Raw genomic sequence first — 11,913 nt, 5'->3', positions numbered from 1 at the left:
GTTGAAGTTCATCATAATAGTATTTTTTTTACTTAAAAGATATGTGTAATAATACCAACTGTTATCTATGTGTCAATATCCATCCATCCATCTTCTACCGCTTTATCCTGCGCATGAGGGTCACGGGGGATGCTGTGTCAATCTCAGCTGACGTAGGGCAAAAGTCGAGGGACACCCTGGACAGATCGCCAGTCCATCACAGGGCCACACATAGACAATCAACCATCCACTCTCACATTCACACCTATGTTCATTTAGAGTGACCAATTTACCCAATCCCCATATTGCAGGGGTGGCCAACCACTCAGAGACTAAGAGCCACATTTTTTACGGTTTTACTGCAAAGAACCACATCATACACGCAGGCACACGTGAACATCACTCCATCCATTCCTCTCTCTCTGTCTCTCTCTCTCTCTCTCTCTCTCTCTCTCTCCCTCACACACACAGACACAGACCTCTGCTCAGCCAGATTTACTGTAAATGTCACACACCAACGACATGGCTTGCCATTTCATTCAACAATAAAATATAAACTCTCCCACTCTGTTCAAACGTCCTGTGTTCATCTTCGTATTGTCGTTTTACTGTGCATTTTCTTTCCCCTGCCATTTTCAGAGCGAACTTGACACAAATTGTTTACTCAACAATAAGGTTTTCCATCGCACATGTGCGCGTTTGATATTGAACTAAGGCAAACATGCGTACACATATACATGAAAGAAAACACAAACATATCATTTGATATGAACGTAAGAGCCGCATGAAACCAGGCAAAGAGCTGCATGTGGCCCAGGAGCCACGGGTTGGCCAGGCCTGCCATATTGCATGTTTTTGGACTGTGGGAAGAAGCCGGAGAACCCAGAGAAAACCTACACACACACAGGGAGAACATGCAAACTCAATGCAAACCCGGGTCTTCTTGCTGCAAAGGCAAGAAGACGTCCATTGTCCATTGTTGTCCATGTTTTACACGGACATTGTGATGTCCATTGTTTTACCTTTACCTTTAATTTTTCAGTTGCATGTTTCCGCTTAGAGGGGTGTGTGTCTCCCACATTACAACTTCCCTTTGTGTGATTCACCACAGAAGAGGTATGAGTTGTTGTTTTTTCTTCATACCTTATGTTTTGTGCTGTAGCTTCCATATTTATCTATTTTTATTATGTTTTCTTGTCGTATATAACCTTATTATTACTGGCTCCAAAAGAATTTGTGGTCCGGTCATGGCTCCTTTTGTTACACAACACAATGTGTGCGACACCACCAATTACATCTGTCTTTTTTGTGGCTATAACCCGTTTTTTTCCACAGACACGAGAGGCACAAAGAGAAATATTTCTTGTTTTACAAGAGAGTGCACCGAAGCTGCATCTTTGTGGCACCAGGCTTGTTGTGTACAGATTTAAAACCTGCAAAATAAACATCAAAGTAAAATGAAAATGTTCTCTCCAGTGATCAAACAGGTTTAATTGTTGCTGTTAACTTTGCTAAATGTCATTTCTGCTGCAGGTCGCTGAAGCACTGGTGGAAACTAGGAATTCAACTTTTCACAAACCTGCAAAAAAAAGTGCTTGTGTTATTTATTCGCAACTGGTGTTGCGTCTTTCCCTGACGGGAGTAGTTAAAATCTGTATTTACCAATTACAGCCACATCAGCTGTGCTCCTGCTGCTCAAGTCCTGCGAGATTGCCACAAACATAAAGCAAAACACTTTGCAGTGTCAGTGCAGGTCTCCATGTGTTTCCTCCAGGGATCGTACCACTGTTCTCTGTACTTACTCTGTGGTCACTGCCACATTAACACTAGCAGGTGTAACCTATAGAGAGCCTCATTGAGCTTTTCAGCCAGCTGTGAATGGTGTCTCAGCGGTGCTAGGCTTTAATAGATGATAATCACAGTAGGACATTGAAGGGCAGGTCAACACGATTTTAATAGCTTCATACGGATGTGTCCGTCTTTACAGCAGAATACGCAGAAAAAAAAATAAAAAAGGGGGAGACAGTGTCATCAGCACCTACTCTCGCTGACTTTGAGGTGACCCTCTCCATAGAAACGGCAAAATGTCATCTCCATTAGACCAATCACATACTCGGACGGACACACTGAGAAATGTTGACATCTGAATGCTAAAAGCTCAAATTGCCCCATTGGAAACCTTTTGGTTTGGAATCTGCATGATTCGAGGCTGATTTATACAGTCTGCAATTAAATGGTCTAGCAGAATAAGTGGCATGATGCAATTTTCTCCCATTTATCCCCATCATCCACAAAAGTCACATTTATTTTTGTTTGCAAGGAGATTTAAAACGAGAAAATTGCACATGCAGTGTATATACAGTATATATATACACTGCACATGCAATTATACTATATATATATATATATACATATATACATGCCACTATGGTGCCTGCTATGGTAAACTTAGAACTCACTTTCATCTGAATCATTCAGGTGCCATGTTATGACACTTTCTAATTTTAGCTTTAATCACTGAGCTGATATATCTGTATTGTTAAATCAGGGACTCATATACCTGTTAAACTGGATCGTTAATCAACGGCTAATCATTCCAATATTTTCCCCCTGAAAAGGCTCCCAGATACTTAGATATGCACACATGAGCACATACACGCACACACACACACACACACACACACACACACTGACACACACATACATATAATCTTAAGGGGACCTCTTGCAGTCTTTCTGTTCCAATAATGAAACCGTGAAAATAGATTTACGTGTATCAGACTACACACACACTCACACAAACATACATATAATCTTAAGGGGACCTCTTGCAGTCTTTCTGTTCCAATAATCAAACCGTGAAAATAGATTTACGTGTAGCAGACTACACACACTCACACAAACATACAAAGACACAGTTCAAATCCCAGCTTCGCAGCCTCACACGCTTATTAAACAACAGGAAACGGTGACCTTGGTTTGGCACAGAATATGAAATAAGTTGGGCCATTATTTCGTTAATGCAGAGTACGTGTGGCCCTTCAAGCACTTTAGTTTCCGCCTTAACATTTAACTGTTCTTTATTGCTTGCTGACAAGGCTCAAGACAGCAAGGTCAATTACCAAGGGTTCCCCTCAGAAGGTACCTTACCTAGCTCATCATTTTACATAAAGCCTTCAAAAGTAAACATAATGACCCTTGTAAATGCCTGGTAGAGGGATTAAAGACAATTCCTTTTGTTTTGATACACTATTATGTGATTTTAGCTGGAGCCTGGGAGTACAATGAGAAGGGAGAGTACTGTAAAAAGGTTTAAGATCTTACCATATTAAAATATTCAACATGCAGAATTGAACCGAGGGTCACTACATGAAAAATGTTATAGACCACATTATTTAAGGTGTCTGGGAAAGAATATCAGCCTCCCTGGGGCTGCATTTGTAGGAGAATATGAGCTAAGTCGGCGAATCTCGCTGCAGTTTAGCTCCAGCCAGAGCAGAGGATTGTAAACAGCAATGCCCATGAAATTTCTGTGGACCCCGTCTTAATGACACCAAGTAACATCACCCATTCACCCCTTACCTCGCTCCTTACCTGCGTCCTATACAAAATCCATGATCTCATGAATGTATGCATGTGCACACACACACAAACACATGCACACACACTCTCTCTCACACACACACACACACACACACACATCTAGAGTAATCACACCGGGCATGCATGAAGTGCTCTACCTCCAACTGACAGACCCTTAGTCAAAGGTCACACATGAGTGGAAAAGAAAATACACCTCTGTAATTGTTACATGCCTAATTTAGTAGAACATTACATAAGATTTGGTCTGTTGTCACACAGAGATTTATATTATTGTGGCCCTTGTGACTTTCATAACAGTGTTCCGCAGCAGGCTATTCTCTCTCTCCTCTAATATTTACTACAGTGGATATGCCTTTTACATCATCTACAATAAATGAAATGTACTGTACCTACATGATAGGAGCTCTTACTGCTTATTGCTCAAGATAAAAATGTTTGTCTCACAGAAAGCAGAATTGCCTGAGACCCCCATGCCATGGCAGCCATAATGTAATGCTTTACAAGAGGAATGATATTAGAGGAATTTTTCATCTCTCGCCTCTGACAACTACATCTGGCTGCCCCCAAAGGCATTTGCTACATGAATTTAAAAAGCAGACTCGGCTGACGTTATTCCTCCTCCCCCTGCACGCTGGAAACTAATTAACTGGACATTTAGTTCTGTCAGAAGCCTGCAACTAAATGCCCAAAGTTCAGATTCTCACAATTCAAAAAGTCATAATTCTTAAGCTGCTGTTAACAAAAATGTCATTTATGAAAAAGGAAGGGTTTAATACGTAATTCTGCTCACATTTAAATTTGCTCCATTCACAGTTCACTGCAACTTAATGAACTTTTAAGTAAGGATAGCTTTGGAAAAAAAAAGGATGTGTGCAATGTTTGAATTTTAATATTTCCTTTTCTTTTAGGCGTGAAACGTTTTTAAAAACTCCTCTTTGTCATTTTTGTACACATTTATCTGATGTTGACGACCTTAAACATGAATGTAGGGCTAATGACAGAGGTGCAAGATTGAAATGGTGTTGTTTAATTGTAACTCACAAGTAAGAGTATTAATAACTCACCTGCAGTAATGAGCCAAAGCTCACTATTTATGTGCTCATGACCAAGGGTTATAAACTGGCAATCCAAAAAACAACTAATAGATTGTTGTTAATGTGATAGTTAACGTTATCTACACTCTAATTACTTTACAACTTCTTTATTGTTCTTCCATGTGCAGTTGCTACGAGCCATACACTGCACTACTGTTATAAATACTTGTTGCCAACAAGAATGTCCTATAAAGGCGCTGATGATGAGGAATTGAGTCGTGGCTACGATCGACCATGTGACTGTCCAACAGGTGTTTGGGTACAGATGATTGGTCTTCACACCTAAAATGAACAACAAACATTGCCCAACAATTATAAATTAACTCTTGAAATCTTGTATCAAAAACTTACGCCGAACGTCAACAAAACGTATGTTGTATGTCCAGCTTTTGTCAACAAGCTGTGTGGGTAACAGTACAGAGCAGTGGCAGGAAGGATAAGAGTCATGTGAAGGCAAACCACCAGGCAAAGGGGAGGCGATGAGTCCACAACAAGATTTCAATGAAACGATGGGACTGGCTGAAACACTAGATGGAATGTAAGAACCATGACAGATGCAGCTGCGCTATCGATTTACTATTTAAGCTTCCCATCAAACCTAATGCTTCTTAGCCTGACGCTGAAAGGATGAAGACTTGGGGGGGGGGGGGGCGGAGGGAATCCACTCAGGTCTGTCGAGTGGAAACACTAGTGAATGAAATATCTCAATCACAAACGGTTGTTTTGACTCCGCTAGACTTAAGCCTCTCGTGTACAACACCGTATTGACAAACATCACCAAAGTCTAGCTCAGGGGCTAAGGTGAAACCTCACCCTCTCAGAGCTCAGTGGACACTACTGTACCTCACAGAATGACAAAGAACCTCTCCACACCCTTGACTTAAACAGTGACAGTGTATCTGCAGAAGTGAGCCTCAGCCCCAGTGATTGGCCTCGTGCTTCGTGCGGTTTCAATTATTGTCAATCACTTGGTTTAATTCACTTCGGACGATCAGTTAGGACACCCGTCTTCACCCAGCTTCCTGTACCTCTGCTCACCCAGGAAGACAAAAACAACAAACATGCACTCTAAATCACAGGCTCCTCTGAATATAATTACTATTCTCTTGGTAATTCCCCAAACCCTTTCTTCCCTCTGCCTTAGCTTTCTTTAGATGTGCTCATTTGAATAAGAAGCAAAAATCATGTCCCCTTTAATATATGATGTGTTTTCTTCTTTGGACATTATTATGGAGCCCTTACAGAATGCCTGTAGGAATAAAAACGTCATCGAACATAAAGCTCCAACATACCGTAGGGCTGTAGACACTGGCTATGCAAATGAATGTTCCATGCAGCCTCATTATGAGCCATGGAGAGAGGTCGTTTTTCTTGGCTATTTTCCTGATGAAGTATTGCTTGAGGTGGGGAAGTGGGTTGAGGTCTGTGGTGTGCTTCTTCAGGACTGTAAAGTGGGGTGAAAAAAACCAGATTAAATGAAGAGAGAGACATCATTAGTTTATGTGATGTCTATATACTAAGGTCTTGGGGTGTGTTTCCTGCAGGGTATTTGTGCTCACTACATTTTGGCGCATCAATTGCTGACAAATGAACAGAAAATTAGTGTTGGAAAAAAATCAGATGCGTTTTTATGAATATAATTAGTGTATGGCCTGAGTTTCTGTGCCACTCTGGGGGCCGTGTTTGGTTTGAACATAATTCCTACCCAGTTCCAAAAGAAAAAAGAAAGAAATCCTTGTTTTTTGATCCACATGGCCAACAAATTAGATGAGTAAGTGTACCAACTATAAATTTATGCACAAGTTATCCATATTTTTATGTAATGAGCTAAAATTCCAGAGACCAAAACGGAGCATGCCAATTATAAGACACTCATTCGCAATCTTCTCCCTTTCTCTTTTCTCTGTCTTTTTTTTTTCCTCTTCTACAACCTCTTCTTCTCTCATGATTAGGCCATTTCTAATGCTGCAATCTCCCCATTCTACCCCCGGTTCCCTGTCAGCATCTCAACCTCATAATTAGTCAGCATTAATTAGATGCACTGGCATAATTGTTAATCATTGGTTACGCTGGAAACATCTTGGAGAATGAACAGAATGCCAAGTGAGGCAGGAGGAAAACAGCAGCCGAGAAACACACACAGAGACGCTGCGAGAGGATTGTGTGTGGATGTGAGCCTCTGACAGAAAACACAATACACTGCAAAAAAAAAATAACTCCCCAAGAGCTGAACTGCTTTAGAGACAGTACACGCAGCAGCCCTGGGATCAGGTTGGTGGGTTATTCATTAATGGCTCCTCTCTTATCACCTGATAATATTACTGCTGGCACTCCAGAGGACAGTTGTGAGAATTATAAACAAACCCTGAAACACGGCCTGACTTTGGAGCACAGAGCGTGCATTACAAACACATTTCAAATGGCCACCACGATGAATGCCACTGAAATGGAAAGTCATGGTGGTCGTTTGCTTATGGGCTCCCCGCGGTTTGCCGACACCGAGTGCACCATCGCATGTCCATCTCCGATTACTGTCTAATCGAATTCAGCCTCATGTCTGGCTGCTCCCGTGGGTCTGCTCTGGCAGAAGACTCTGTGATCAAACATAAAAACAAGACACCACCATTTCATTTGGGGAAGAGTCAAAGGGGACATCAAAGGACCGGCATCCTCTCTTTTAGCGATCACTCCCGCTATCCATCTCTCTGTTATGTGTCAGCTTATGCACTTCTTTGCATTTTTCCCTTTCCGTCCGTCTCCGCCCTAGTCCCTTCTTGCTTCATTTCTCTCGTGATGACGACGGTCAGGCTCGGATTGTTGGTTGTGTCATCAGGAGTCAGGCGGCAGCATCCTGCAGAGGTTGCATGGCTCATTCTTTATTCTCCAAGTCAACTACCAATAAATGTTTATAGCTTTGTGGTAAGACCTCGGCTATTCAAATTATCTTGTTACAATGCATCCCTGAGCAGGAATAAAGCCCTCTTTTATGGGAAACTGTAAACACTGGCTGTGTGCTTCATGGGGAACAATACCCATTTATAAGAGTCCAGCAGAGGCCAAGTCCAAAGGCGACTGTCAACTTTTCTGTCTTTCTTGTTTTCCACAAGCTTTTTTTTTTTTGTCTGTCGCCCCCTCTGCTGGTTTTCCTTGCCTTTTTCACCCCCCCTTTCCCAGAGCTAGGCTCAGATCAAGCCAGGTTTTAATGAGAGCTGCAGCCTCAGTCTGAGCCCTCCTCACTATGCAGCTCCATGAGCCTCGTAATCCGCCATCGATCCTTCTATGAGTTGTTGCTGTCAGCTTTCTGAAATAACAGAAAGAAAAACAAAGCGCCCTTCCAATTAGTCCAGGTTATAATTGGGTATTATTACAGTGCCGGAGCAGGACTTGGCGGACCATGACGCATGTCATTGTTCCCCTCACAGCAAAGCTCCTCCGAGAGGTCGGGAGTGACATGGCGCCCTTCTTGCCAACCCATATCCTGCCCTTCTTGCCAGCTTATATCCACAAGCAGAAAGCTCTCACTGCCACAGCTTGCAACAGAGAGCCAAGTAAGCTCTCCATTTGAATGTGACTAGAGTCCTAATTACATATGGACAGCCATTTGCTAAAAGCTAGCACATACAGTATATAAATGTATATCTACAGAGGCGGATTTGCTCTGCAAAATGTCTGCTGACGTGCTTGAAACGTTTCAAGGACAGGCGAGGGAGATAACCTTTGTGAGGAGCAGCGGTGTTACAATATGTCCTTTCAAAGCTTTTGTCGAATCAGTCTGTCTCACCTTTTAGTTATTTAACTAGAGAACTTTTGAATCTGTGCGCAGCCTTCGCCGGTGCTGAGGCTGCACAATGGACTTAATCTGAATAACAAAGAGAACAGTTTAAGAAATGAACCACTTCTTCTCTCCGGATAATAGCCAAAGTCTGATAGGGTGACTATCGTTCATTTTTGCTTTTACTACATTTATCTTGGTTTATTTTTGACTGAAAACATGCTTCAATAAACACATTATTATTACCATTATTATTACTATTATTAAAATTAGACTGTTCTTGTTGTTTGTGTTTTATTGTTGTTTTGTCTTATGTTATTGGCTTTAGTTTAACATATTTTGTACCATTGTTTGATTGTTAATATAGAGTTTTTTTCTCTCCACTGTTGCTTAGTGCTTACTCATTGTGTGAACTCTTGGGCTTCATGTTTTCCCTTGCCTTGTAATATTTGATTACGTCTGTTAAGCACTTTGTTAAATTTGCTAAGAAACGTGCTATACAAATAAAGTTTATTTTTATTATATTATTATTATAAAATGATGCCACTTTGTGACAGGTAGTGACCATTTAGAAAAACGGTTCCTGCCATAAATTGCATTTCAAAACAAATGATTTTGCACTATTGAGTGCTTGAATCTCATTTCCGATTCCAAGATGAATAATCTTTGGAATACCTGAATTACTGGTCAAAGACAGAAAATAATGTCCAGGACTCAAAGCAAATGAAAATAAGAAACATTTGCTAAAAAAAAAAAAAAAACCTAAAAACACAAGTGTTAGGGAGGCTTAAATGAGTCTTCACACTCTTCCACCATGAAGTGTATTCAGAGAACTGAATTACACGCCCCGGGGGAGAGACACGAGAGAGGAGAGTGAAAATAAAACACAAAGTCAGAGGGAAAACTGAGATGTGAGACAGAGAGAAAAATGGAGTTTGCCTTGTGCAGTTACCAATGTGGAAATTCAGTTTTTCTGGCACTGCAAAGAACAAATATGAGGACTATCAACTCAGATGGAGCTGAGGCTGACACCTAGACATGAGTTATTGTATCCTATGTTGTCATGGCAACAACTAAATCAGCTGATGATGTGAGGTAGCCTGATTGTCACAAATGCGGTGACCGGGACCTGGCTGTCAAGCTGCGTGGGGGAAAAGCACTCAGAGCACTTACAGGCCTATGCTTTTCCCCTGGTTTACTGTACCCTCATCCATCCAACTGCCAAAGTCAGCTTCGTGAAGGACAGGCAAGTGCGACGTACTTTTATGCCCCGTTTGAAGCGACCTGTGTAAATCTGTGTGGGCTGTTTGAAGCCTCTTTGATTTTATAGCACCGAGTCTTCCGAACCTTTGATGTGAGAGAAAGCAAAAGCGAGTACAGTGGTGATGTACCATTAAAAATTGTTTTTGGACTTTTATGTGCCGATTAGGTATTCCGTGTGAAATCCCTCTCTATTTTCTTGTTGGTAGCTGTGGAGCTGCAGAGCATGAAGGTGTTTAATAAAAAAGAGCAGAGCTACTGATGATCTTTGCCTCTGTCCTCCCAGGGGAGGAGGACGATGGGCAGCGGCCACCTGCCACTGGAAGCACTGCACTTTACTGGTGCCATGAAAAGACAGAGGCAGCTCTCCACAGGCCAATCAAGCTATACCAACAGCTGGCTGGCTGCCCTCCTCAGCCTTGCTCTCTCTTCTCTCACAGTCACAGTCTCTTCTTTCACTCAGTCCCCCCTCTCTGTGCTTCTCTCCCCCTAACACAAACTCACTCCTTCCATGTCATCCTGCAGTGCGATGGCACTACAGAGAGCCTCTCCGTCCCCTTACTCCCTCCCTCGCAACAAATATTTACTGTGCTGCCCTGATTTATTCTGGGTTAATTAGTGAAAGTTAAATAGCTTATCATAGACAACACATGAGTGTGCACGCACACCTACATACACGCACTGCCAGCTGACGATCTCATATAAACCCAAAGCCAGCTCCTGACTTGCCCTCTTGCCCCAAAGGCATAATGTGGTTTATTATAGACATGTGAAGACTTAATTAGATGTGTATAATGCATGCTGTCCAGAGACTGCTTGCTGCACAGCTGTATAAAACCAGGCCGTGTATAAAACTGGCTGTGTTAACAGCCTGCATTAGTAAATCTCTTTGTGCTATGTTAGTGATGAGAGGCAGCTTGGTGGTAAAGCACTGCTTGCTTCTCATTATGACAGATATATGTTGCTTTGCTAGCCAGGAGAGAGAAAGTGGGGGGAGAGGATTTTACACACACACACACACACACACACACACACACACACACGCCTTCCTGAGCTTCTTTTGAGTAATTGCCTGAGTATATGGCAGGAAAACGGAGCAGTGAGAAAAGTTCTAAGTAATGAGCATCACCATTAAACAAATACAACCTGACACACCTTTTGGCTTCGCATTTGACAAACTCCAGTAGTGACAGCCGCTGCATCGGAACGCTTGTGAAAACTTCTCCCTTCAAACTTCTTAAGGTTCCAGACAGTCGCCACATCTCTGGCAAATCATCCAGCCAGGCTCTGTGCCCTATACCCCTGAAGAGAGCCATAAAGATTAGCCGTTAGATTACAATCTTTATTACAAACAGTCTTTCTAAGTGTGGGAAGGTGAAGGAGCAGGCCAAAGCAGTGCTGATGAGGAAGATTAGCCTGCAATGAAACAAGAGGGACATAACAAATCCACTCAAAGAAAGATGCCGGTCACACAAAAGGAGGAGGTGAGAGAGAGTGTGTAAAAACAGAGGCATGCAGCTGACTGGAGGAAATATTTATGACTCGGACTGAGCATTAAACTTGAGTGAGAGCCTCTGTGAACCAAAGACAAACAAAAAGAGGAGCGATCAATAAATCCATACAGGTTCACATTTGTCACATGCATTATTGGCCTGTTGGACAGGACTGTGACCTGCGTGACCCTGTGCTCATCATCTCCTTCTTGAGAAAGGTGATAAACCCACACAAAGCACAGAGTATGTGACATATATATATATTCTTTTTATCAGACACATTAAAAAACTCCTACGTGTTATATGGAGTGTATCCAATAAAAAGACAAAAACAGTATGCTTCAAGGACTGTGTACTGTCTGTTGCAGCTCCAAACACATGCCTTCCTACTGGAGACAGAAGTCGATAAAACACGTCACAAATATCTAATTTAATTTGGTAAAGGCTCAGTAACTCCTATAACATCAACATCACTGTTGGTTAGATCACACGTTGCTCCAGCGGGGGTAAATTGTGTATTGGGTGGGAACTATTTTCAGCTGCGGATCAATACACAAAGGAGAAGAGAATGAATACAGCGTAATGACGGTGTATGTGGACTGATTTCAAAATAAACAAGACAGTCCTCATAATGAAGAAGCGTTATGTCATCATTAATGTCACGTTGGATAACAATGGAGGCAAATAAGCAAGTGACATCACTGATTTTGAA

The 11,913-nt window shown here is 42.0% G+C and overlaps 1 long non-coding RNA gene across 1 annotated transcript; it reads right to left on the bottom strand.

The window, feature by feature from the left end:
• Positions 1–4,556: 4,556 nt before the first annotated feature.
• On the bottom strand, positions 4,557–10,994 carry LOC131472880 (uncharacterized). The gene is made up of 3 exons (XR_009242145.1): positions 10,864–10,994; positions 5,969–6,120; positions 4,557–4,958 (listed from the first exon to the last, which is right to left on the bottom strand). It is a non-coding gene; the product is annotated as an uncharacterized LOC131472880 (long non-coding RNA).
• Between the last annotated feature and the right edge of the window lie 919 nt (positions 10,995–11,913).

This window comes from Solea solea, chromosome 14, assembly GCF_958295425.1.
Source record: "Solea solea chromosome 14, fSolSol10.1, whole genome shotgun sequence".
In the NCBI taxonomy this organism is placed as follows: Eukaryota; Metazoa; Chordata; class Actinopteri; order Pleuronectiformes; family Soleidae; genus Solea; species Solea solea.
The sequence above is the reverse complement of the archived record's forward strand: the minus strand, read 5'-3'. Positions and strand labels throughout refer to the sequence as shown.